Source organism: Canis lupus, chromosome 7 (assembly GCF_011100685.1).
Source record: "Canis lupus familiaris isolate Mischka breed German Shepherd chromosome 7, alternate assembly UU_Cfam_GSD_1.0, whole genome shotgun sequence".
NCBI classification, from domain to species: Eukaryota; Metazoa; Chordata; class Mammalia; order Carnivora; family Canidae; genus Canis; species Canis lupus.
Window position 1 is genome coordinate 59,637,933 of NC_049228.1, and position 25,242 is coordinate 59,663,174.

A 25,242-nucleotide genomic window follows, 5' to 3' on the forward strand; every position below is an offset into this window, starting at 1 on the left:
ATTTCCAGGCAGAGAAGTGAGGTTTACATCACGGATTGATATGAACTTTTAACCAGATATTGCTCATCTAAGCAGCAACATGTCTGATTCAAGGAAATCCCCGTCTGTGGATTATAGGACTGAAATTTATCTTATTGGCATCTTTGCCTCACATACGCATGTGTGCCCTAACATACACAAGTAATCTGGCCTTCACACTATGCCAGCCAGATTCAGGAACATTAGGCAGCTTTGAGATGACACCATTTCTTTGTCCTGAGAATTTGACTGACTTGGCTTAAAATGTCATATCTTAGATAAATAGATGCTGTGGAAAGGAAATTTCTGCTTGGAGGCACTCATGAACAATTCCTCAGAGCTATGCTTTGGGGAATCTCCAAGAGATGATTTTCTTGTTCACCAAATGTCTATCCTGCTACTTTTTCTTAGTTCATTGCTTGTGTCCCTTGCACCACCTTATCCTATGTATATTGTCACTATCTTTAAAACTTTTGAACTTATTCTCCACCCAAAATTATTTTCCTTACCCTGCCAAAAAGTGTTTTTTACCAGAAAATGCTAAAATACTCTAAAGATAGGAAAAGCAATATAAAGTAAATTTTGCATCTATTATCTTTGACCCTACAAATAAGTGTTTTACCTATCAGAGACAGAAGAAAATTATTTTCACAAACACTTGGAAACCAACTTGAAATGTAGAATCATTGTATGATTCTCCTCCTTTGTGAGCACCCCAATCCTTTCTACTAAAAAATAATTTCTTGTTTTAATATCTATTACAGTTTCTCTCTTAATAATCATCCTTTTGTAAAATAATTTTATTCTTTTCTATTGCTTCTTGCAAATAGAATCTTTATATCTTGACATATACTCCAAAATAATTGCTTCAACACTATGGTTCCCTCTGAATTAATTAAAAAATTAATTAATATTATTATTTTTATTTGAATATACTTGACACACAGTGTTACATTAGTTTCAGGTGTGAAAGAGAGATTCAACATTCTATACATTATACTATGCTCACAAACAAGTATGTCTACCTTCTGTCACCATACAATGCTGTTACAATATCATTGACCATATTATTTATGCTGTACCTTTTTATTCCCATGACTTATTCATTCCATAACTGAAAGCCTATAATTCTCACTACCCTTCACTGAATTTAAATTTGTAAACTGATTTGCAAAAGAAAGACATCTTAAAAATCTCTTCTGCAAAATTCTTCAGGCGTGATATGTTTCAAAATTCAGATTTTTCACATTCTGGAAAATTAATATGGAATCTATACTATTTACATAAATGTGAAATGTCTGGAAGTGTATAAAGAAATTTGGTCATTTTACTATGTATTTTTGCATAATTATCCATATTCAGTCACATTACTTGCATTTTTATTAGTTCTAATAATATTTCAATTGATTATTGATTTAGGGAAACATTTCATTTTTTGAAATTTTGTGTCATATCTCTACTCCAATATTTATTGCCATTATATGAACATTCTTTACTTTAACTTCAATCAAAATATATATAAATATACATGTATTATATATGTATATATTACATATATGAATTATGTATATAAATGTAGATGTGTGTGTATACAGCTTCAAACTAATGAAGCTAATCACTGCAAAGAAGGCGTTTGCAAAAGGTTTTTGTATATTAAGAAATGTTGATTAAACTGGATTAACATTTTGACTTATTTTGAAATTCTCAAATAGTTAATTCCTTTGACCTCATGGAGTGATGAAGTACATTGTTTTATTTTACTGCACTAAATCATCTTATGTTCTAAAAACATTATATCATGGTATCCTTTCTTTTATATCTTCAATAAATTTGATTTATGAATCTTTTTGCACTCATAAGTAGATATATATGGCCATTCATTTGTCATAATTTTGTTTCTGGTTCATAAGAACTTCATATGATAAAGTATAAAGATATCTTTCTTTTTTATCTTTGGGCATTTTATACCAAAATAGATTTTTCCTATGTGTAAAATAACTCAACAGTGCTATCATGTGATGTGAAAATTTTGGGAGGATAATTCTTTAATTCATTTACTGACATCTTCCCTGATTTTTGTGTATCCAAGTTCTTGTGCTTTCTTGCATATATTAGTGACATGTATATATTCCCAAGATGTATCAGTTGTAAATTTTTAGTATATATTCATAAAGTCATGTGTAGAACATAACTATAACGTTTAATTTTGTTTCTGTGGTCATTTTAAAACTATATACTTTGAATATACTTTGAATACAAATAATATATTGAAAGAGAAATCATTTTATAATATTTATGCCTAAGGAATTATATATTTATATAAATGTGTAAAATATTATTATATATTATCTAGCTGCATAATTCCATATTTGAATACAACCAAATTACATATGCCCATATTTAAATAAAACCATGAAGCAAAATAAGTTTGAAATATACTCGGACCTCCCTTAACATATCGGCTTTGTCTGCAAAGCAAAAATTATGTATTCAGTAATGATGTAAAAAGTTCGTATAGACTACTGATCCGACAGATATATTCAGGCAAAGTACGAGTTTCCAGAACTTTATTTCATCTACAAATTTATCATCTTAAAAAAAAAAGAATTTATCATCTTTTAGTAATATATGAACAACGTATTGAATAACAAATAACCAAGGCTTAATATATTTGCTATAACTGATCTCCTCAAAGATAATTACTTTAATCAAAAGGGCAGTATTTAAAATAAATAAATAAATAAATAAATAAATAAATAAATAAATGCAGTATTTTGTTAAATTCATTTATCACAACAAATCTATAAAATTAAATGGTACTACTTGGAATAAGCTTAAGAATATTTACAAGTCAATCTGTAACCACGAAGCCTAACATAATGGCTGCAGGATAAGCACCAGTTAAATACAACTAGGAATTACTTCAGAACCATGTCTCTAGTACAAAGAATCTATTCATTCATAACAGAATCATTTTTAAAATTACACCGTACTAAATTTTGCCAGAGTGAGTGAATTACTAACAATCACAGAGTTAACTTTACCTGAATTTCAGTTACTCATTGGAAAATAAAAGTTAGTTTTTAATCTTAGCATCTTTATGTGATTTTATGACATTGTTCATATTTCTAAATAACTACCAACCTGAAGTTTTATGTAGTGCCATCTGGACCTAATATTGTATGATAAATATAACAAAAAAGAGACAGAGGAGATATTCATTCTGAGAAAAGACTAGTGAAATTCAAGACTTGGCCTTATACTCTGTCACTGTACAGTTTCTTCTGTTTCTTGTCTACGGAATTTTCAGTAGTTGGAAGTCCTGTCTTCTTCAACAGAAGGTTGATATAAGGATAAATTGAATTTTAGAATATGTCCACTGAAACCTACTAGAATGCACTAGACATAGGCATTTAAAAACATTTTACACAACTTTATTGTCATCAGTTGCATACTTATATAAAATTTATAAGAAACATCATTGTGATTTCACCCTGATATAGTGTTAACAATGGTCTAGGTGGAAAGTACTATACTGGGAAACAAGAATCTCATTAAATAAGGTATGATTAGTTGTTGGTCCTTGCTCAAGATAGCTAAAGTATTTCTCAGTTTCTTCATTAGTAAATGATTATATATAATAGAGAATCATTAAGAATCTTTTCTCCTAAATCATAAATGTGGAATATCTTTGAACTATAAACTATTTGCTATCTTCATAAATGAAATTAATTAATTTTCATAGATCTTGCTACTTAAAATGGAAGTTTATGGGGATCCCTGGGTGGCTCAGTGGTTTAGCACCTGCCTTTGGCCCAGGGCATGATCCTGGAGCCCTGGGATCGAGTCTCACATTAGACTCCCTGCATGGAGCCTGCTTCTCCCTCTACCTATGTTTCTGCCTCCCTCTCTCTGTGTCTTTCATGAATAAATAAATAAAATTCTTTAAAAAATGAAAGTTATGAATGCAAATAAGTAAAGGAAGTGTCCATGATCATAAACCAATGGAGAATTAGTAGATTATTTGCAAAAATGAAATAAGACTGTTGGTTATATTTCCATAAATTATAAAACTAAAGCCTCACCACTCAACTTGACATCAACATAATATTCAAATGGATACAAAACCTTAAGTTACTTAAAATTAGCCACAAAATTATTAGAAAGTGCAAAATAACATTTAAAAGAGGAAGATATTTTTTAGGGTTTATTTTATGCTGGATAAGAGCTGAATGAAAAAAATTCAGAATTGTGGGGAGTGCTGAATATTATATTGGTAGCCTGACATGACTTTCACATGGGCAATAGGTAGGTTTCATAGTGCTTTACCCTATAAAAAATGGCAAAGTCAGGGCTTCTTCTACTTTTTCTGTAGAGAGCTTATTATTGAACATTAACTATATACTGCTGTGTATACATACAGTTTACAATAACATATACTAACTAATCTATTGGGTGCTACAAATAAGGAAACTTAAATATAAAAACTGGAAGTGAGTTGATATGTGATTTGAAAACTATTTTCTGAAAATTAAACCCAAAATGAAAACACTAATAGAGTATTGGTATATTACATTACATAAAAGAAATGACAGATACAAAAATTTTTCTATGATAAAGAACTAATACAGTTCATAAAATTAGCACTGCAATAAAAATCCAGGTACAGGAAATAAGCAAGCCAAAGGGAAGAAACAAAGATCAAATTGTAGAAAACAAAACATTTACAGAATGTATAACACCCTATTTTTTTTCTTAAATTGGTAAAAAAATATAAAATCCAAATACCCTATATGGCCATAAGTGTATACAGAAAACACACATAGGCACATACTTGTGAAGAATAGTATATATAGTAAGCAAACAAGTAAAATAAGAAGGGAGCTAATATATATTCATCTGCTTTTATCCACATGAGACTTTTGGAAAGATATAGAAGAAGCTGGTAGTAATGATAACTTCTTGCAGGGAATATTATGGGAATCAGTGAAGATAGGAAGCAGCAGTGAGAGACAGACTATTTTCTACAATTTTATAATTTTACTCTTAAACTATGTGAATGCATTTCCTAGTCAAATATTAATTAAATAAATTTTATAATGTTTTAAGTATATTTTATAGGATGTATGATATATATCATATTATTGCAGATATGCAAATATTGATTGAAGATTTTAAAAATATCTTTAATATTTATATTTGCTTGCTTTTAGTTTCATATTTACTTTGCTCTATTTTCCAAGTATTCTAAAGGATCAACTTTGATAGGGCATAATATATATTGTGGATGTAAAGTAGTTATAGACTTAAGGGTTTTAAACTCCTTCAACAGAGGAGTTAGAAGAATATGGCATTTTCAGTATTTTATGAAACCTAATAAGGGAAAAGCTACATAATATGTGGAAAATTTTTTCTCAATTAAGAAAATTGAATTCACAAGATTCCTTGGTTGGAAAATATTGGGGACAGCTACTTTGATATTGAAATTAACCGTGGTTCCACAGGTGGTTTTTGCATATGCAAAGAATTATCCAGGGGTTCTTATTATCATGTGAATTCCTGTACTCTGACCTCTACAGATGCTCCTTCAATTGCATTGGATTTAAGATTGGGCATGGTCAGGTGCCAGGTGACATTTTAACATTGAGTTGAAATCTCACATGTTCAGAGTGTACGTAAGCACTGTCTGGATCTAAGCACTGTCAGTAGTCAGCCTGAAGGTATTTGTGTTCATCTTCATATAGTAAGTGGTTCACATTTCTCAGTTTACAAATTGTGATATTTTCCTTTTTTAAGTGGGTAGCAGGTGCTCTGTAACTAGTGAAAACATTTAGTTAAATGAAAAAAAAATGTTTAACAATGTCCTCAAAAGTGAAGTATTTTCCACAGCCTGCAAGATTTTGAATTTCAGAATGAAACAAATGATATGTGTACACAATAAATACTTATGAAAAATAACTATGACCTTTCTGTGATTGCTCCTTAAGTATATAGATCTTAGAAGAAAATAATATATTCCAGTGTAAAATATCCACATTAAAACCCTGAGCAATAAATACATGTGCACTAGTGGAGTTTAAATTAGATCTTTCATGAAACAATTGAAAAGCAATCACTGCAGAACTTCTTTCAGACTATGTTCTAAAAAAACCAAAAAAACCAACAAAACAAAACAAAACAAAACAAAAAAACCCCACAGCCTACATAAGTGTTCTACTCTGGATAAAAACATTGTGATGCCTGGAGGGATATTTTTCTTTCATAACTTTATTTCATAAGACAGTAAACAGAAAAGGGTAAAAAAGTAAGGGTCTCTGGTAAAGCCAGAGAAAGAAGCTAAAAAATCTGTGACACTTTGGAAAAAACTCTGGAATAAAGCTTTGTGGCTAGGGAACCAATTATAAACTAGAACAAAGGAATCATTCCACCCAGTAGCTACTAACAAAACTATCACCCAGAAACAGAAATCCAGGAAATAGATTATCCATAAGGAAATAGCACAAAGTTTCATAACTGTATAGAATATTTCTGAGAGACAGAGAAAAGAAAATGAAAACAAAAAGCAGAGAGATTGACCATTGAATTTAATCCAGCAAACAATAAATTAAAATTGCTGTTAATATGATGTGATATAGCAAAGGAAACTATTAGGAACATAGGAAGACAATATTAATAGCACCATTTTTTAGAGGATAAAAAAGGAACACCATTTTTTGGTGGTTTTGTTGCAGATGCTCTTTATGAGAACAAGAGTATGGCAATGGTCAAGTCAACAGATCTGTTTTTTTCTATAACTCCCACCCTACCTCCCTGAAAACACCACTGTACTACTTTGAAATTTTGAAATAAGTACCAGACATTGTGTCATCTCACCTGTGTGCATATGTGTCTGTGTATAAAAAATATATTACTATTTATGTGTATATGCTTAAAACTCAGATTATTTTATTTCATTTTGCTTTACTTTTTTAGACAATGCTTTTAAAATTGTGTAGTTTTGTTTTATATTATGTAAAAATATTTTTATGTTTTCAATTAAATCTGCAAAATAATCTATATTCAGAGAATATAACCTTTTCTGTCTCCCCAGGAATATTCTGCTAAAATGCAGTTCCTATTTCCTGGATTGGATCATGACAGATATGTGATATTTTAATTTCTGTGATGTCTGATGCAGACCTAAATTCTATATTTCAAATTCTATATTTCAAATATATTTTTCTCTAAATACTAAATTTATAATAAATGGCAGAAAATTTCTTTCAAGTGCTTATTATATCCCATTAAATCTGCCACATTATTACCAATCTCAATCTTTATAATACCCTAGTGATATAATAATTATGTTTTTCATGAACAAGAAATCCAAGATTAAGGATGATGGTTTTCTAAGATACTAGCAGATAGATATCAGAGTTGGAATTTGAAGTTAGTGCTATCTGAAAAGGAAGCCAAGGAAGAGTTGCCTACTCTGTGCCTGGTTGCATTGGGAAACAGGTGCAGCACACAGGAAAGGTATCTTGATAAGCAAAATCGTTAATTAGGGAAGAGAGAACATAAGAGAATTTCTGTTACCAAATTATTACAACAGACTTAAGTCATATTCAAGGTAAAGTCAATGAGACGAGTTGTTTATTTGTATGTAGCAGCAGCCAAAAAAGTGGAGAATTTGAAAACGAAAACAAAACACGAGACAATGTGTAAGAAATGGTACAACAGAGAAGCAAATGTATAAGGTCTCAAAAAAAAAGTGTCCGTGCTATTTTTTCATTGCCACATTTAGAGGAAGTCTGTTTTAAGATGGGACATTTGGCACAGGTTGAAATAGTCTCATTTTACTTCAAAAGCATTAGTAACAGAAAAAATTAGTAATATTTATCATATTTTGTCTTCTCTTGATATTTCTGTCATTTAGGTGTTTTGCCACCATAATCCCGTTTATCTATTAGTTTTCAGTGAATCACTCAAAACTCTTTGTCTTCTTTCATTCACCTGCAATTCCATTTCTTAAGTATGCTGTCTACACACATAATTGTGTTTTTAACAGTAATTATTCTCCTTTCTGCTGCTTAATGATATTTTATTTTTATTCCATCTTTGAGGAATTACCAGATCCTCCTTGGTCTGTCTTACATTTTTTCCTTGAATTTCCACTTAGTAGAGTTATTAGCTTCTTTGTTTTCATAGTGTGAATAACTATGTGTGTGCAAAATGGTTCTTTCCTGTCTTAAAAACATATTGAGTATGGAGGCATTGGTCCCATACTGATTAATTTCTAATAATGATTGTTTTTTTAGGTTCACTACATATGCCAATTATTAATACAAAGTATAGGATGGGGAGTGTTTAGTGAGTGATTGAGGGTAGTAAAAGCTTAAAATTTGATATAGTATCCTAGGTGACTTCTTCTCACTCTGCGCTCTCAGCAGTCTGGATTTCTCAGTCCTGCGTGGTCAGAAGGTTTTCATAATTTTGTATAGAATCATGTGGACGATAAATTGTTCATGTTATAGTAGTGTTCATATGCTGGATCAGTAACCACTTACATAATTTTTTCCCTACAGCTCAACCAGCTCCCCACAAATTGTTCTTTTAGAAAATGATGATGCATCTGTAGAGTCTCATTCACCCCATCTTCTCAAACTCTCCACCATTGTTAAGAAATGCAGGTGTAATGTGTTGATTTCTTGTTTTCTTTTTCTTTTTCTAACTAATGTGGTTACACATGTGTTCATGCTTTTTTATGAGATAAATATATTTCCTCTTTCCTGAAGTGATCATTAGTTTTCTTCACCCCTTATATTATCAATATCTATATGATTGTAAATTGCTTTGCATATCTGGTACATCAATCTGTTTGTCATAAACATTTTAGATCATCTCCAATTTATCATTTGCTTTTTAATTTTTGTGGTTTTATTTTTATTATATATAAGTATGAGAAGTTTTCATGATCAAATCTGGTAATGTATTAGTTTTCTGTTCTCATTATGCTTAGGAAAGAGATTTTTCACCCTTAAATGCAAAAATTATTTACTACATTTAATTTTATTTCTTTAAAATTTGGTTCTATACACATAGGTTTGATCTGGATATAATTTAAGATCTGTGGCAAAATGTGTCTACTATCCATACATCCCCCAAATTTATTTCAAATATCACTGCATTGGAGAGTTCTTTTGCAAAAATCATCGCCTGGAATTGAGTTTGTTTCCAAGTATTGTTATGAAGTTTTCTTTCTGTTTTTCATTTTCTTTGTATTTTTGGTATGCTCACCAAAAAGAGAGAGACATCCAGTTTTTACTGTATTATATACATCCTTATATCTAATAAGTCTTTCAATTATAGATTATGCCTACATAAAATGAAATTGGAAAAATTTCCTCTTGAATTTTCCTTTGAGAGGTTTTAGTCTTTGGTTTATCTTATTAGGACAGAAAGTTCTATCTCCTTTCTTTCAGACCACATCTCCACATAAGGCAGTTTATATTCAAGATGACTAAGTGCTGGGACAGAACATTCACCATTCCCAGAATGTTTGGTTTATTTTGTTTTATTTTCTATTACTGTGAAACAAGCTCTTATAAAACTCTGTGGTTTAACAAAATGAATTATTATTTTCTGAAATTCTGTGTTCAGCAACCTAGATAATCTGCTAATATCAATGGGATCAATCATTTGGCTAAATTCCTCTTCTAAAACTGGAGGGTTCGATCTTGCCAAATACACATGGTTTGCAGTTAGTACAAACCATCGGCTGGGCACCTTGGTTCTCAGTTGATTCATATTTAATAACCCAGTAGCTTCTCGTCTTTTGATAGACCAGACCAGACTTTCACAACATGATATTCTCAGAAGGTGAGAGTGGAAACTATATGGCCTTTCAAGGCTTAGGCTTTAGACTTCACGTGCTAGTTCTGTTATGTCCTATTGATCTAAGTGATTTATAAGTAAAGTTCATAGTGAACTGCCAAATTTGTATGTTGAATCCTAATTCCAAACGTTAATGGCATTAGTATACGGGCCTTTGGTGCTTAAGTCATGAGAGTGGAACTCTTATGAATGGTGTTCTTGCCCTGTAAAGGAGGCTTCAGAGACATCCCTAGCTCCTTCCACCATGGAAGGACACAGGGAGAAATACTGGCTATGAACCACGAAGAGGTCCCTCATTCAACCATGCTGGCACCATGTAACCTTGGACATCAGCCTTCAGAACTGTGAGAAATAAATTTCTGTTGTTTATAGGCTAACAAGTCTGTAATATTTTGTTATAGTAGTCTGAATGGACTAGATGGGAGTGTAAACTTCACCCTTTGATGGAAACAATGGCAATGTCACTGTGCAAAGAGGCATGGACCTTGGGAGCCATGATATTAAAGGTCATCATTGTATCATAAGGCAAAATAGAAAATTTCTTAACAAGCTTAGTCATCATAACACAAAATTATGACCTTTATATTATATCATATCAATTTTTCTGGATTAAATAATCCTCTTATTCTGACAAAAGAGGCTGAGTTTATGGCTTTAATTTTCAGAAATACTTCAAAGATGAAATCAGCCCATATTGTCAATGAGAAAGAAGCTAAAGGTGAACAGTAAATCACTCTATGTCACTCCTGTTCAGTCCTCTGACAAAATTAGATTAATACTGCAACCATTTACTAAATGATTATTTAGTGCCAGGTTCTCAGGTAAGCACTTAAAATAATTATCTCTTTTAAAATTCACAGTATCCCTAAGAAGTCTATATTATTGCCCTCCCTTTGCAGTTAAGAAACACCAGACCTGGAAATTGGTATAGCATCTACTGGTGATGATTTCACAGTTAGTAAGTGGAGGAACTCTGCGTCAGGCTCAGGTGTCTCTGATTACAAAGGCTGTGCTGTTAAAGATTTTGCTATAGTCACCAAATATCCTAATAGGTTTATTAAAATTTCAAATTCTCAGTAAGATTTTATTCATATATATATATATATGAATAAATATATATATGTGAACCATATATAGTGGTGAGTTAGTCTCTATTTCACTTGAGAAGAGTTACCTTTGTACTCTTACAGGATAGACACATCGCTCAAGGGAATAAAAGAATGCTTCGGAGATTATATGAATCTCATATATGAATATATATGAATAAATATATATATGTGAACCATATATAGTGGTGAGTTAGTCTCTATTTCACTTGAGAAGAGTTACCTTTGTACTCTTACAGGATAGACACATCGCTCAAGGGAATAAAAGAATGCTTCGGAGATTCTTCCAAATATAAGAAATCCGTATATAATTAAGGTAGGTTTTGGAAGAGTCAGAAAGATATATTTATTTTATTTGACAATGTTGAATCATTTTTATGAGCACAGTTTTTGTTTAAAAAATTTGTATTCATATATGAGATATATCAACATTAATTCTAAGTGGATTTATGTTTTAAATAAGAAGAAAATATACGGTAATAACTTTTAGGCTTCAAGATGGAGAAGACCTTTTAAAGAACAAATTCAAGTGAAATTGTTTCTACCTAAAATGAAAAAAATATTTGAGTATATTTTACTCAAGTGGTTGTGCTAGGAAATGTGTTTGCTCACTTGCAATCAAAAGAATACAAAATAAAATTAGATCCCAACTTTATGTTTTTATTTTTTTTAAAGATTTTATTTATTTATTCATGAGAGACATGGAGGGAGAAAGAAAGAGAGGCAGAGACACAGGCAGAGGGAGAAGCAAGCCCCATGCAGGGAGCCAGATGTTGGACTCCATCCCAGGACTCCAGGATCTCGCCCTGTGCCAAAGCCAGGCTGAGTCACCCAGGGATCCCAGGTCCCAACTTTAGATGTGAATTTTGGAAAAATACAGAAGTACTAGAATTTCCAGGACTAGCAAAAGATGGAGAAACATCAATATCAGAAAAAAATTGATGAGAAATTAAGATGGTATACCATTCTTGAATACAATTTGATAATATATACTAATATCCTCAAATTTATCTGCCTTGAGACAAACAAGAAGAGAGTTTTCCTAAGGACATTATAGATATTTAAAAATTGATGGATGAGAGTTATCATGGTATTATTATTATTTTTTAAAGATATTATGTATTCATTCGTGAGAAACACAGAGACAGAGAGAGAGGCAGAGACACAGGCAGAGGGAGAAGCAGGCTCCATGCAGGGAGCCCGATGTAGGACTCGATTCCAGATCTCCAGAATCATGCTGGGGCCGAAGGCAGCGCCAAACGGCTAAGCCACCTGGGCTGCGCATGGTATTATTTATAAGGCAAAGAAATGCATAACTTAGATGTTTCAAAAGTAAGTTTAGATAAATAATAAATAAATGATTAGACTTCCAGATAAGATACTACTACATCCACCAAAATTCACATTGAAGAATATTTAGAGTTATAAAAAACTGTTGGTCATATTTGCAGCAATAATAACATATTGTAGGGTATAAATTTTTGTGAATAATTGTATCTTTATTTTGTAAGCAAGCACATGCTAATATTGAAAGAAAATATGTATGTTATTGAAAAATAATCTATTTTAAGAGTGTTTTTTTATTTTTTAACTATAGTTTAATGTTTTCTCCTATTCTGTATTTATCAAGTATTATTTGCATGTATGGGGTATATTGAAAGTATTTAGCAACCAACATGGCATGGGGCCACTAATCAGATTAATAATCACCAATAAGAGTGGGTACTGCTATAAACCAACACCAGTATTGCCAATGCTATGACTAAACAGTTCTGTGTGCACATTATACATTACAAAAAAGGAAAAGCAAACAATTTTATCAAGTGAAATAGTGCAAAGAAGGATACATAAGGGATTGGTACTCATGAAGGGGGAGTGTTTAATTAATAAGAAAAACGACAAAATGTAAAAAATAGAATATTAAATGTAAAATTTAAAAGCAGAATATTTAAAAAAGTCAAAAGAGGACATTTTGGAAACCTAGTATCAAAATCTAAAATGAGCTTTGAAAAAGAAAGAGAAAAAAAACAGAAAATAGTGGAAATGAATTATAAAAGATAATAAATGATAATTTTCTTGAAAACCAAGAAAACAAATTCAACATGCATCAGAAAACAGAAGCTAAATAAACAAACAAAATAAAGGAAAAAGAATCACTCTTTTTATTAATCATGGCACTCTTTTTATGAATAACAAAAGATAGAGAAAAAAAGTAGGTCAATGCCTTTGTATTTTAAAGAAAACTTATTTTGAACAGGAATTCTATACCTGATTAAATTATGAGAAAATCAGAATATTTCATCCTTGTAAATGAGAATCCCCAGACTCTTTCTGAGAAAATAATATGAGGATCTATTTTAATAAATAAGTATAAAAATAAGAAGAAGATGTAAGAGGAAGTGGTGGGAGGTAAACAAGAAACTCAATGAAAAGAAATATCAATGAGGTATTAGTTGGGTCTAATTTGAACAATCATTTAGCTTAAAAAATCCATCTTCAAGAAAAATGGATGGATTTCTTGAACTATCTTAAAAGAGTTTAAAAGTTGGGTTGTATTAGGATTATCATAAAGAAGACATACATACAATCTTTCAAAGACTGAAAGAAAAAAAGAAAATGAGGAAAGGGAGGGAGAGAGGAAGAAGGGAGGGAGGGAAAGATACTCTATCAGAAATTTTGGAAAAAGCAAACTTCTATAATAAAGCCATGATAAAAATAGGAAGTCAACTAAAATTGGCATAAATATAAGCAGTTTTTGGAATGTAAGGCTAAGAGGTTCAAATGAACCCTGAAATGAAATATAAATCTTAATATTGTGTCTGTAAAGAAAGAAGTATCCTAGGAAACCAGGTGCCTTTGTTCTGAAGAGTAGTTTTCATATTCATAATGATATAGATGATGTTCATCGGTTTTCAACTTTTAGAATCAAAGGACAAGTAAAGCATGGACAATTTAAAATAGCAGGATGCAAATGCATTCAGCCTTGGAAACATAAAGGTAAGAGTAACAGCTGAAAGGACTGGGATGTGGAAGAGCAGATGCTAAAGAAAGGCTTTTGCTGTTAAAATGTTCACTTTATGTTGTGAGAATCAAACGCAATGGAAAATGTTGATTCAAGCATATTATCTAAAAGTACCTGCAAAAACAACAGAAGAGTCAAAATCAGTTTTTCAAGAGATGATTTTCAGCAGGGATGAATAGGAGTAGAGGTTGAGGACTGCAAATTAAATCTTTACCTTTCTCAACTGCCATAATATAATGTCATAATATAATAAGATTTGTTTTGTAATTAAAGGTGAAATTTTAATAATTAAAATGTATATGTCTGAAAAATGTGACTGAGATAGAAATGAGAATGAAGAGTTGCTGCTTTCTATTATGACTTCGTAAACTTTGTTACATGTATACATTTCATTCATAAAAATTTCAAAATAAAAATTTGAATGGAAGCATAAAAGCACTTGTTGGATTGGTTTTGATACTTGTTTTGAGGATTTTAAATACTGATACAAACACTAGTGGTTGGTTTTTTTCTTAAATTAAAGTTAACTTTTTTATCTTTAATACCATTTATCCTTGCCCTCCACTCTTTTGTTATATTTTACTATAATAAATCACTTCAAATGCCCTCCTTCTGATCTGTTTTAAAAATGGGACAAGAGACAAAACACAGAACTTGTAGGGTAAAACAATTTTAAATAATACAGTTGTACTAGCATACTTTTGTCTTTCATATGAATTTCTGTAATATAAAGGAAAAATGAATATTCAGAGAGTTTGGGACAAAATATTCAGTCTATGAAAGAGCAGTAGAGTTACCCATTAATGTGTAACAATATTGTATAAAACATTATGTATATATAATATATTTCTCCCTGAGGGTAAATGCTCATACAAAATAAAAATAAAGAATAGTCAGACATTTCTCTCTAAGAATTTAATTGTGAAATGGTTTGAAAATACTTGCCAATAATATTTCTTATTGTGGAAATTTATTCCTAGGTCCAAATGTATCTCACTCTATTCAGTAGATTTAATAGACGCTTTTTTTCAAGCATACACAATTTCTGCAATTAAATTACAACTATGAATTGTCAGTATGGAGCAGAATTTCCTAAGGGCATCAGTAAATGCACAATTGAATCTCAATGTGATGGCAAAAACAGCCAAATATAAAAATAATCAACCAAATAAAGGAACAATTAAATTCCATGGCTGTAAAAAACACAGGTGCAAAATATAATGCCACAACTAAATTGTATGAAAAAATTGGCTCTTCATATTAAATTAAATTGATAGTTCTTGGTTTTGGTATAGAGATAAAGATCATTATATTCTAGGAGAGAAACAAATTTGAGTTATAAATTTTTCCCCAATAGGGGCCACTCTAGAGTCTGCTCACCATAATCACATTTGAAGAAATCTGCACGGTCTCAAAATAATTATGGCAATTGAAATACCCTCACATAAAGAAATACTTTTAAAAAATTGCCTGGTAAAGATGAATGGAAGAAGCAATTATGTACCTGAAATTGGAAACCTGATACAAATCATTTTTCATTTTGTTATAAAATCTGAAGTCCCTATTATATAAACACAGATTATTATCCCATTAGCCAGACCTTTCTTTATTGGTTAACATGATACAGGAAATGTTAATGTTGAAGATAACAATAACAAAGACTTGCATGCATTTTATAGAACTAAATTGTTTCTTAAATTCAGTAAAATAGCTGCCTTCAAATATTATTTTTAAAAATAGATGACAAAGGACTTATTTACTTTCAGACATTTAGGCAATACTGCCTGGGTTTCTTTGGGCACCATTGAATATGAGTATATTCTTTTAAATAATTAATGAAACAGAAAATACATGTTAATCTTAGATCATGCTTTTTATTATCCTAAATAATGATAGACCTAAATAAAGCAACCATTTTCATTCACAACTGAGATATTAAAAATGCAGTTTGCCTAGAGAAGACTTTAATTTGATCCAGTATTATATAGTTTCCTAAAATTGTTTTAAGAGTTAGCTATTCAGTCACTACAGTTATTCACCCCATCAAACACACTAAAAACCTTAATAAGTTATAGATAATCTTACTGCAGATATTTTTCCTGGTCCATATTGTTTTAGATATCAACAAATACAATAGAAATGGCTATAAATTGAGAGTTCCCATTCTCAAAGCCAATGCAAATTAAAATATAGTTATCTGATAAAGGGAGAGTTCTTGACCATGCAAATTTATGTAGGATATAGTTTGATCCATGGAGGAGATGAGAACAATATAAGATACTAGTTAATAGTTTCTTTCTCCAAGTTCAATGTTGTAAAATAAGAGAAATTTCTATTGCATTCAGTAAACATTGCTGATAGATCCTATGCCACAAATCCATGTAACTGCCCATGAAAAATCATCAATGATACTCTACGTCGATCCAGTAACACAAGTATAAAAATTACCTTTTACAAAGGAAGGTAATAGGGATCCCTGGGTGGCGCAGTGGTTTAGCGCCTGCCTTTGGCCCAGGGCGCGATCCTGGAGACCCGGGATCGAATCCCACGTCAGGCTCCCGGTGCATGGAGCCTGCTTCTCCCTCTGCCTGTGTCTCTGCCTCTCTCTCTCTTTCACTGTGTGCCTATCATAAATAAATAAAAAAAAAAAATTTAAAAAAAAAGGAAGGTAATATTATTATGTCTATATTTTCAAGTGAAGAAACTGAAGCATAGAAAAGTAACCTCAGCTGGCAAAGGTACAAGGTCAGTAAATGATAAAAATGGCCAGGAAGACTAACTTTAGAGTGTGTGGAAAGCCTATACTAGTTTTAAGGTACTCTTGTGAAAAATACTGGAGACCATTTAAAACATGTAATTTTCCTACTAGAAATATCATAAACATTCTTAAAATAACTTTTAATTTATCATACTACTATTTTGACTAAAGATAATATAGTACATTCTGAAGTTTTAATAAAGCTGCAATTTAACAGTTAAGAAAAACTAGCAAGCATACAGTAAAAAACCTAGCAGGGAGCAGATCTTTTTTCTTAATTATTTTTCTTTTGAAAGTCAATTAAAGAGAACTGAATTTAAGAAATATATTTTACAAAATTAAATGTAAAATTATGGACATGTGTTGATAAAACATTTTCTATACTGTTATTTAACTGAGGATTTCAAAATTTAAATGATAAATTGGATTTATTTTCCAATTTGTTGCATTATAGTTTGTTGTTGAGTTTTATTTTTGGGAATTGTAGCCCTTATTTATGTCACAGTTTATTTCTCTGTATTCTTTATTCTTTTGACTCATATTTTCAAAACATCCAAATGCAATACATTATAGATTCTTCCATTTTGATAATTACAACATTAACCGTTTCTAGAGCTTGAAGTGCTAAATCTTCACTGGTTCTGGGACGATAATCATTAGGCTCTCATGTCGTGTCAAAACCATCTTTAAGATTAGTTCAAAAGATATCCCATACCTATAAGGCCTATGAATTACTCGTTACGACTAGTCTGAGGAAATAAACAAGCAGAAGAAAAAGCTTACACCTAGTTTATGTTTCATTCTTCATGCTACACTGACGTCACCTGGAAGTTGATTCCTGTAGCATAAAAGTCCCATTCAGGAATGTCCCTGAAGACAATGGGGAGGAAAAATTTTCCCAGTAGGCAATCATTCACAGCATACATTGTTTTTTTCTCTGGCTGGAGGGAGCTTAAGGTCCTGCACTCATTTCTAGGTAATAGCAAACACTTTGTACAGGTTGTAAAGAACATGAGCAAACTTGAAAGAATGAGGATAAGGAGATCTGAACATAAGTAATGTCAGCTGATTTTTTGGAAGGAGTACAGATTATGTAGATATTTATGCATAACATGAAGGCTTTCAAGGCTTTCTAGCCTCATGAAAGAGAGGCTAGAATAATCAAGAGGACACAATGACCTATTGTTTGATTATCTTCAAATTCTTTCCCTAACATTACAGTGCTTGTGCTATATTAGTTACCATACAAAAAGGCAATAGTAGCAGGAATGGGGTTGCAAGTGTATTTAACAATATAGGATGTCCTTCCCTCACACTGATACAGTGAACACCTCGTTGTGTGTCTAATCTTCCAGGAATAGAGATCAACCTAAGTTTATGTTATGATGCAGTTGACCAGAGACCACCAACTCACCTAGAGACAGATTGCATTTGACCTTTGAATCATAGACAGTGATTTATCCTCAATGGAAAAAAAAATCATTCTGAATATCCTCCTTCCTCTAATGCTATGCCAGCCAATTTCTATGGATGTCTAGTACGTATTCATTGTTATGATATCATAAAAAGTCTTGCTTCTATTGAAGAAAATCAGTTTTCATTAAAGTAACTGTTTAAATAGCCTCACATCCGTGAAATTTATTGTTCTTAAGACAGATTCCATCATCTAAAAGCAACTGACCTCATAAAATGTGAGAGTTGTCTGTTGAATACTCAATTTAGCCGCCAGCCAGGAGACAACACTGTAAGTTTAGCATACTGTTCTGCAAGATGATATATAGACTTTTTTTTTTTTTTTTAAATCCCCTTCTCCAAGGAAAGGAATTTTCTGTTTTTTTTTTTTTTTTTTTTTTTTATGATAGTCACAGAGAGAGAGAGAGAGAGAGGCAGAGACACAGGCAGAGGGAGAAGCAGACTCCATGCCCCGGGATCCCGATGTGGGATTCGATCCTGGGTCTCCAGGATCACGCCCTGGGCCAAAGGCAGGCGCCAAACCGCTGCGCCACCTAGGGATCCCAAGATGATATATAGACTTTTAAACATTGACCATTTCTAGGTTCTGTTTCTTTTGTTGCCAGAATGCACAGGACTAGGAATCAAGACATGGATATATATGAAAGATACCATTGCTCTTCATCAAATGTTTGTGCCTATGGTCAGATTCACATTCTGCCACTTTTGAATGTGTTACTTGCAGTGACAGTGAACTTAAGGTGAAATGAAATGTGCTACTCCCAAGCAGAAGTTTTAAAAATTCAGGTTTTCATAGCACTTTTTCGCTTTTGTATTATGATCAGCAGTAACCGAGATGATGGCTGCTCCCTCAGCCTGGTTCCCAGAGTGATAATGACAGAACAGCTTCAGCCAACTAGAGATAGATGTGTAGAATATGTAAAAAATAAAACTTTGTTGTTGTAGGCCATGAGATTTTTGCGTTCATACCACATTATTAACTACACCTCCTGGGAGATTAAAATACACTGTAACAATAATGGGCACTGCCAAAAAAAGAAAAAAAATATATATATAGTTTGGAAAATGTCACTTATGATAATTTTGCAATTGAGTCATGTAATCACAAACTGCAACTCTGGAGGCCATAAAACAGGATGTTTGTACCATTTATTGGTTGCTGTAAGCTAAATTTGACAAGATAGTTCAAGAAAGAGTTAAGTTCAGAAAAGAGTTAGTACACAAGAATAAAATGGAGTAGAATTCAGAAGTCAGAAATTTGGCAGTTCTAGAAGAGAAAATGTGTTTTTTTGTTTTTTTTTTTTTTTTTTCCTACTGCAGTTGCTAAAAGATAAATCTAGGAAGGTTTTGAACAAAAAATGGAAATTGAAACTAAAGGATCAAATCAAGAGTATGTCACACTCTGTTAAAATTTCTGCATATATGAACATGTCCCAGATCAAAGGTCCAAATAAGGACATGCTGATAATTATATCCATTATACAGGACGATGTGATTTAAAGAAAGATATTAAAGATGCAGTTCTCTCACCGAATTCTGAAAGGACAAATGTATCTGCAGTTAAGCCAAGAAAAAGAGAAACAGAAAATATAAAAAAACGAAGGAAGGAAGGAAGGAAGGAAGGAAGGAAGGAAGGAAGGGAGGGAGGGAGGGAGGGAGGGAGGAAGGAAGGAAGGAAGGAAGGAAGGAAGGAAGGAAGGAAGGAAGGAAGGAAGGAAGGAAGGAAGGCAAAACTACGAAATTTATCTAGAAAAGAACTGGGAAATGATCATTGGTACACAGAAGTTACTGCAATGAGATATATGAAGCCAGTTACATTTTTTAATTTCAAGTACCAAAAAAATCCATCAACCTGGATTAATAGAAACAGCTTTTGAAACTTAATGCAAAGCATTGGCTGGCAAGCTTCTTCAAGTAGGAAACAGAATAAGGTATCAGCAGAGGTCTAAAAGAAGGTCAGGGAAAACATGGAAAAGAATGCTACATAGAGCTTATCACAGGAGTACATGAAACATGTGGATAAGTAACTTATCTTTTTCTTAGTTCTCTGAATCCAAAAGGTGATCTATAGAAATCTAGTGCAGACATTTTTTCTGTCTCAGCCTGTGATGAAAAGATTACTCCAACTTTCCCTGAAATGTTAGACTCCAGGCAAGAAATCATGAATGGATGAAACTTTTGTTAAACATGGAAGGCAAGATTGACCAAACATTTGGTTGTCAGGAGGGCAGACTGTCGTAGTCCCCAGTTGTGTCTACTACATATTTCCAGTTTATCTTTTATTTACATGGTAGGACTGCACTTCCCTGAACTCTTAGAACTTATGCAGAATCATGTGATTTGCTTCGGTCACTTCCAGGCATAAAGTTTAAGAATGAGACTACCATTTACCATACCTTTATATTTTTTTTCCTGTGTTGCTGCATATATTAATATGACAGGCTGGCTACTCTGCCTATGTAGGTCCCAGAATGAGATCAGCGTGAAATAAGCCCTAAGCCACTCCATAAAGGAGAGTTAAGATTGGAGAAAAATAAGCATATTGGTTTAAAACAATGTTCTTCTATGGCTATAGCAACAGTTCCCTTGGAATGGAAGATAAAATTGCCTACTGATTATAGAAACTCCATTCAAGACTGGATCAGACAGAGAGATGGGTTCATTATACCGGCTAAGAAACTCAGTCCTACAGCTGAAGTGAAATGAGGTTGCTTCTACACAGTGGAGAAAGCTCCATGGCAGAGGCTTCAGTCCTCTGCCATGGAGCTTAAAGATTTTTCTGGAGATAATTTGGCTACTTCTGTGTTCAATACCAACTTAACAAGGGATAACATCAACCAGATAAGATCAGGATCACCAAAGACTCAGATCCTTCAACATGAAGGTATGGATTACCTCACCAGGTTAAGAACTATGACCAGCTTAAGATATGTTGGAAGGCAAATGAAGACATGAAAATAATGGTAGATTTTTAACTTATAAATATCAACACTTTATTGTTCCTAGTAACATAAATGAAGGCCATGACACCTATACATTTTGGCTTTATTGCTGTTTTGGTATTTATTTGCAAACATAGATTATTTTCCACTCACCATTTTTCTTCTATATATATAATGCTGGTCATGGTTAATTTTACATTGTATTTTCAGGTCACAGACTATCCAGGTATTTGAATAAATGGATAAATTAACACCACACCCCCCCCCCCCCGCCCCAGAGATAGATACAGTGACTGGTACACTTTTAATTACTCTATCAGGGCAGAAGGATTAGCACATCTTCACTTGCATGAAGAATAGTTGCATCATGCTAAACAAAAGCAAATTATCATTGGTATCATTATCATTTTATTGAAGTTTAAATGTGAGTAGTAGCATGCATAAGATTGCTCAGTAACCAAAGATGTGAAATTTAGTGTTAATTTTCCTTTTGGCTCACACTTTGAATTTTCCCTTATACTGTCTTCTCTGTACTTTTAGGGGCAGTCTAATGAGAATGTATTAGACCTATAATGGACAGTGCTATCAGTCTCGGATCTCTATACAGGTGTGAAGTGATAATTCCAAAAGCATAAACCACAGCAGCCTCAGACATGAGTGCATTATTCCATTTTATATGATACAACTTTCTTCCATCTGTTCCTCATACCCTAAGGTGTCATAGACGTTTGAGCAGCATCATGTTTTTCTTTTGGCTCTTCTAATACTTACAGCACACTCATAACCAGTCCTGTAATAGTCCAAAGCTTTTCCATTTAAACTCCTAGTAGCTAAAATAATACTTGTTATATTTTTCTTCTGAGACATTAAACAATACAAAATATGCAGCACCTTTAAAATCAGGAATGAGGCACGAACTTTCTAATATCATTACTTTTTGTCAATGCTAATTAGAAGTTTTGCCAGCACAGTATGCAGCAAAAGGTAAGAAGAGGGATGCCTGGGTGGTTCAGCAGTTGAACTCAAGGTGTGATCCCACAGTCCCAGAATTGAGTACCGGATTGAGTCCCACATCGGGCTCCCTGTGGGGAGCCTGCTTCTCCCTCTCTCTATGTCTCTTCCTCTCTCTCTCTCTCTGTCTCTCATGAATAAATAAATAAAATCTTTAAAAAAAATATTAAAAAGAATAACTAGAAGTAAATAAAACTTTAATTATTGAAAGATAAAATGTAGAAGCTGGACAGAATATAGAAAATAAAAACATTATTAAGAAATTGTAAAAAGCTTTCAGAATATTATCTAAATAAAATCAATATCAAGTCTGTAATCAGAAACAAGTTGACTTTCCTAAAATATATTTATACTAATAACAAAGATTATAATTGTGTGAAAAGGAATCTAATAAGATATTTATCTGAACTTTATGAAGAAAATCATTAAAAGCGTTTTTTAGAGAATCTAAGGATATGTAATTAAATGATGCTTTTGAAACAAATCACCACATTTAGTGGTTTAAAACAATATTAAATTTATTCTCTTACAGTCCTGGGTTTTAATTATCAGAAATTTCATTAGACTAAAATCAAGGTATAGTAGGGTGATGTTGCTTTTGGAGGCTCTGGGGGAGAATCTCTTCCCAACCTCTCCCATCTTTTCGAGGCTGCCCACATTCCTTGGCTCAGGCAGGGCCTACTGCCAGCAACTGCATCACTTTGATCTCTGCTTTAGTTACCACATCATCTTCTCTCATGCTCCCCTCCCTTTATCAATCATACATACCCCTGTGATTACTTTAGGATCATCTTTGTAATTCAGAATAAGCTTCCTATCTCAAGATCTTTAACTTATTCACATTTGCAAAGTCTCTATTGCCATATAAGATAACATATTCACAGGTTCCATACATTAGAGTATGGACATCTTCCACTCATCACTATTTTGCCTACAATACATGGAGAAAGAGTCTCTGTTTAAAGACAGAAGTCAAGATGGTAAATTTGCAATTGCCATGAATTAAGAACATTTAAGAGAGTGTGATATTAGAACCTATGCAAAAAATTACTGGAGCAATCTATTCTAAAATATAAGAAGAATAAAACTGCATCCTGTATACAAAATCCAATTATAATTAACTAACTGCAAAGCTTTAAGAAGCAAATATATCTTAGCAAGAATTCCGTAAGCAAGACATAGCACACGCACATATACGCACACACAAACCATTTAGGAAAAGATCGATTCAGCTATAATAACAGTTGTAACTTCTATATATGAGCCATTATCTTAGATGTTTTAAAAGAGAAAAACAAGCCAGTGACTATAAGAGGATATTTACATATGTATACATGATAAAAACATAGTAACCAGGATATATAGAATTCCTTCTGCATCAATTAAAAATAATTTCCAAATATAGGGCACCTGGGTGGCTCAGTTGGTTAAGCATCTACCTTCAGCTCAGGTCATGGTTTTGGAGTCCTGTCATGGAGCCTCACTTTGGGCTCACTACTCATTGGGGAGCCTACCCTCCCTCCCCTCTGATGTTCCCCTATTTGTGCTCTCTCTTTCTCTGTCAAATAAATAAATATATTTTTAAAAATATTTCCAAATATTTTTGAAAATGTAGCCAATATAATCTTCATACTAGAAATGAAGAATATGATTCTAAAAAACTATTGAGACAAAGAGGAAATCAAAATAATTAGTTATTTAGTAGTTAGCAAACTACTTAGAAGTGAACTATATTGAGAATGATATATACATTTTGTAAAGTAGGACAAAGTGACACTAAAATAAAGAATAAGAAATTATATGAAAAATCAACTTCCATCTAAGAATGTATATAAAATTCACAAAAAAACCCTCAGGAACAGGGGAATCAAGATCAAATAAAGAATTTAAAAATCAAGAAAAAACAACTATATAGATCTCATTACTAAAATCAGAAGTTGTTTCTATGGGGGAAAACAAAATGCAAAGTTTTGATCTAGGTAAAGGAGAAAACTAGCATATAACTTTCAGTAAATGTGAAAATGCAGAAAACATTGGTGATTTTTTGGGAAAATATAAGTTCTGAAATTGGCTCTAGAATAGTAACATCTCTTTGAATCAGTAAGTCTAACAAATAAATAATAATGATCTACCTTTAAAATTATCAGCAAAGCCTATCATTTAAGAATTCTACAGGGCAGCCCCGGTGGCCCAGCGGTTTAGCGCCGCCTTCGGACCGGAGCGTGATCCTGGGGACCCAGGATCGAGTCCCACATGGGTCTCCCTGCGTGGAGCCTGCTTCTCCCTCTGCCTGTGTCTGCCTCTCTCTCTGTGTCTCCCATGAATAAATAAAATCTTAAAAAAAAAAAAAAAAATTAAGAATTCTACAGAATACCAATGATCTAAACATAGCTAACTAGAAAACTTGCACAAGATATTTTCACAAATTGTCTTAAAATATTAAACAAAAAGCGTAAATGTATTACCAAAGAAAAGATACTGGTCATTTCAAATTCACCGAAGAGTGAGATTGCACACAGATTTCCTTTGTTTAATAAAAGATACCTTACAACAGTAGTGAACACAGAGTTAATGAGACCAGAAGCTTATATGATTTGGCACAAGGGGTTTAGGGGAGGATGTCTTTAAGAAAAAGAAAGAATTATAATACAAAATTAAGATTAAAGCCTTGAAAAGAGTCTGTTCAGTAAAGGTTTCTTAAGCTTAAGCTTCATTAGCTTCACAGAAAATAACCATTTGTGTACAAGAAACCTAGAGTAACCATTACACATCAAATACTACATTAGATGTAATCCCTTCAAAGTCAGAAACATAAATAAGATGTCTATTAATCACAACCATGTTCAACATGCTGCTAGCTGTTTTAGTCAATAAAGAAGAAAAGACAGAATGAAAGCAAAAGTAACATGTATATGTAAATTAAGGGAATGATCACCATTAGTCTCAAAGGTGTGTATGTGTTTGTCTAAAAGAGAGAGATCAAATACATAGAAAACCCATTAGAATCATGGAACAAACTGTGAGATATAATGAGAGAAA

At 32.4% G+C, this 25,242-nt stretch overlaps 1 pseudogene; it reads left to right on the forward strand.

Annotated features, from left to right (window-relative positions):
- The first annotated feature begins 21,010 nt into the window (after positions 1-21,010).
- The window catches only part of LOC119876421, a 31,411-nt pseudogene continuing 27,179 nt past the window's right edge, over positions 21,011-25,242 (forward strand).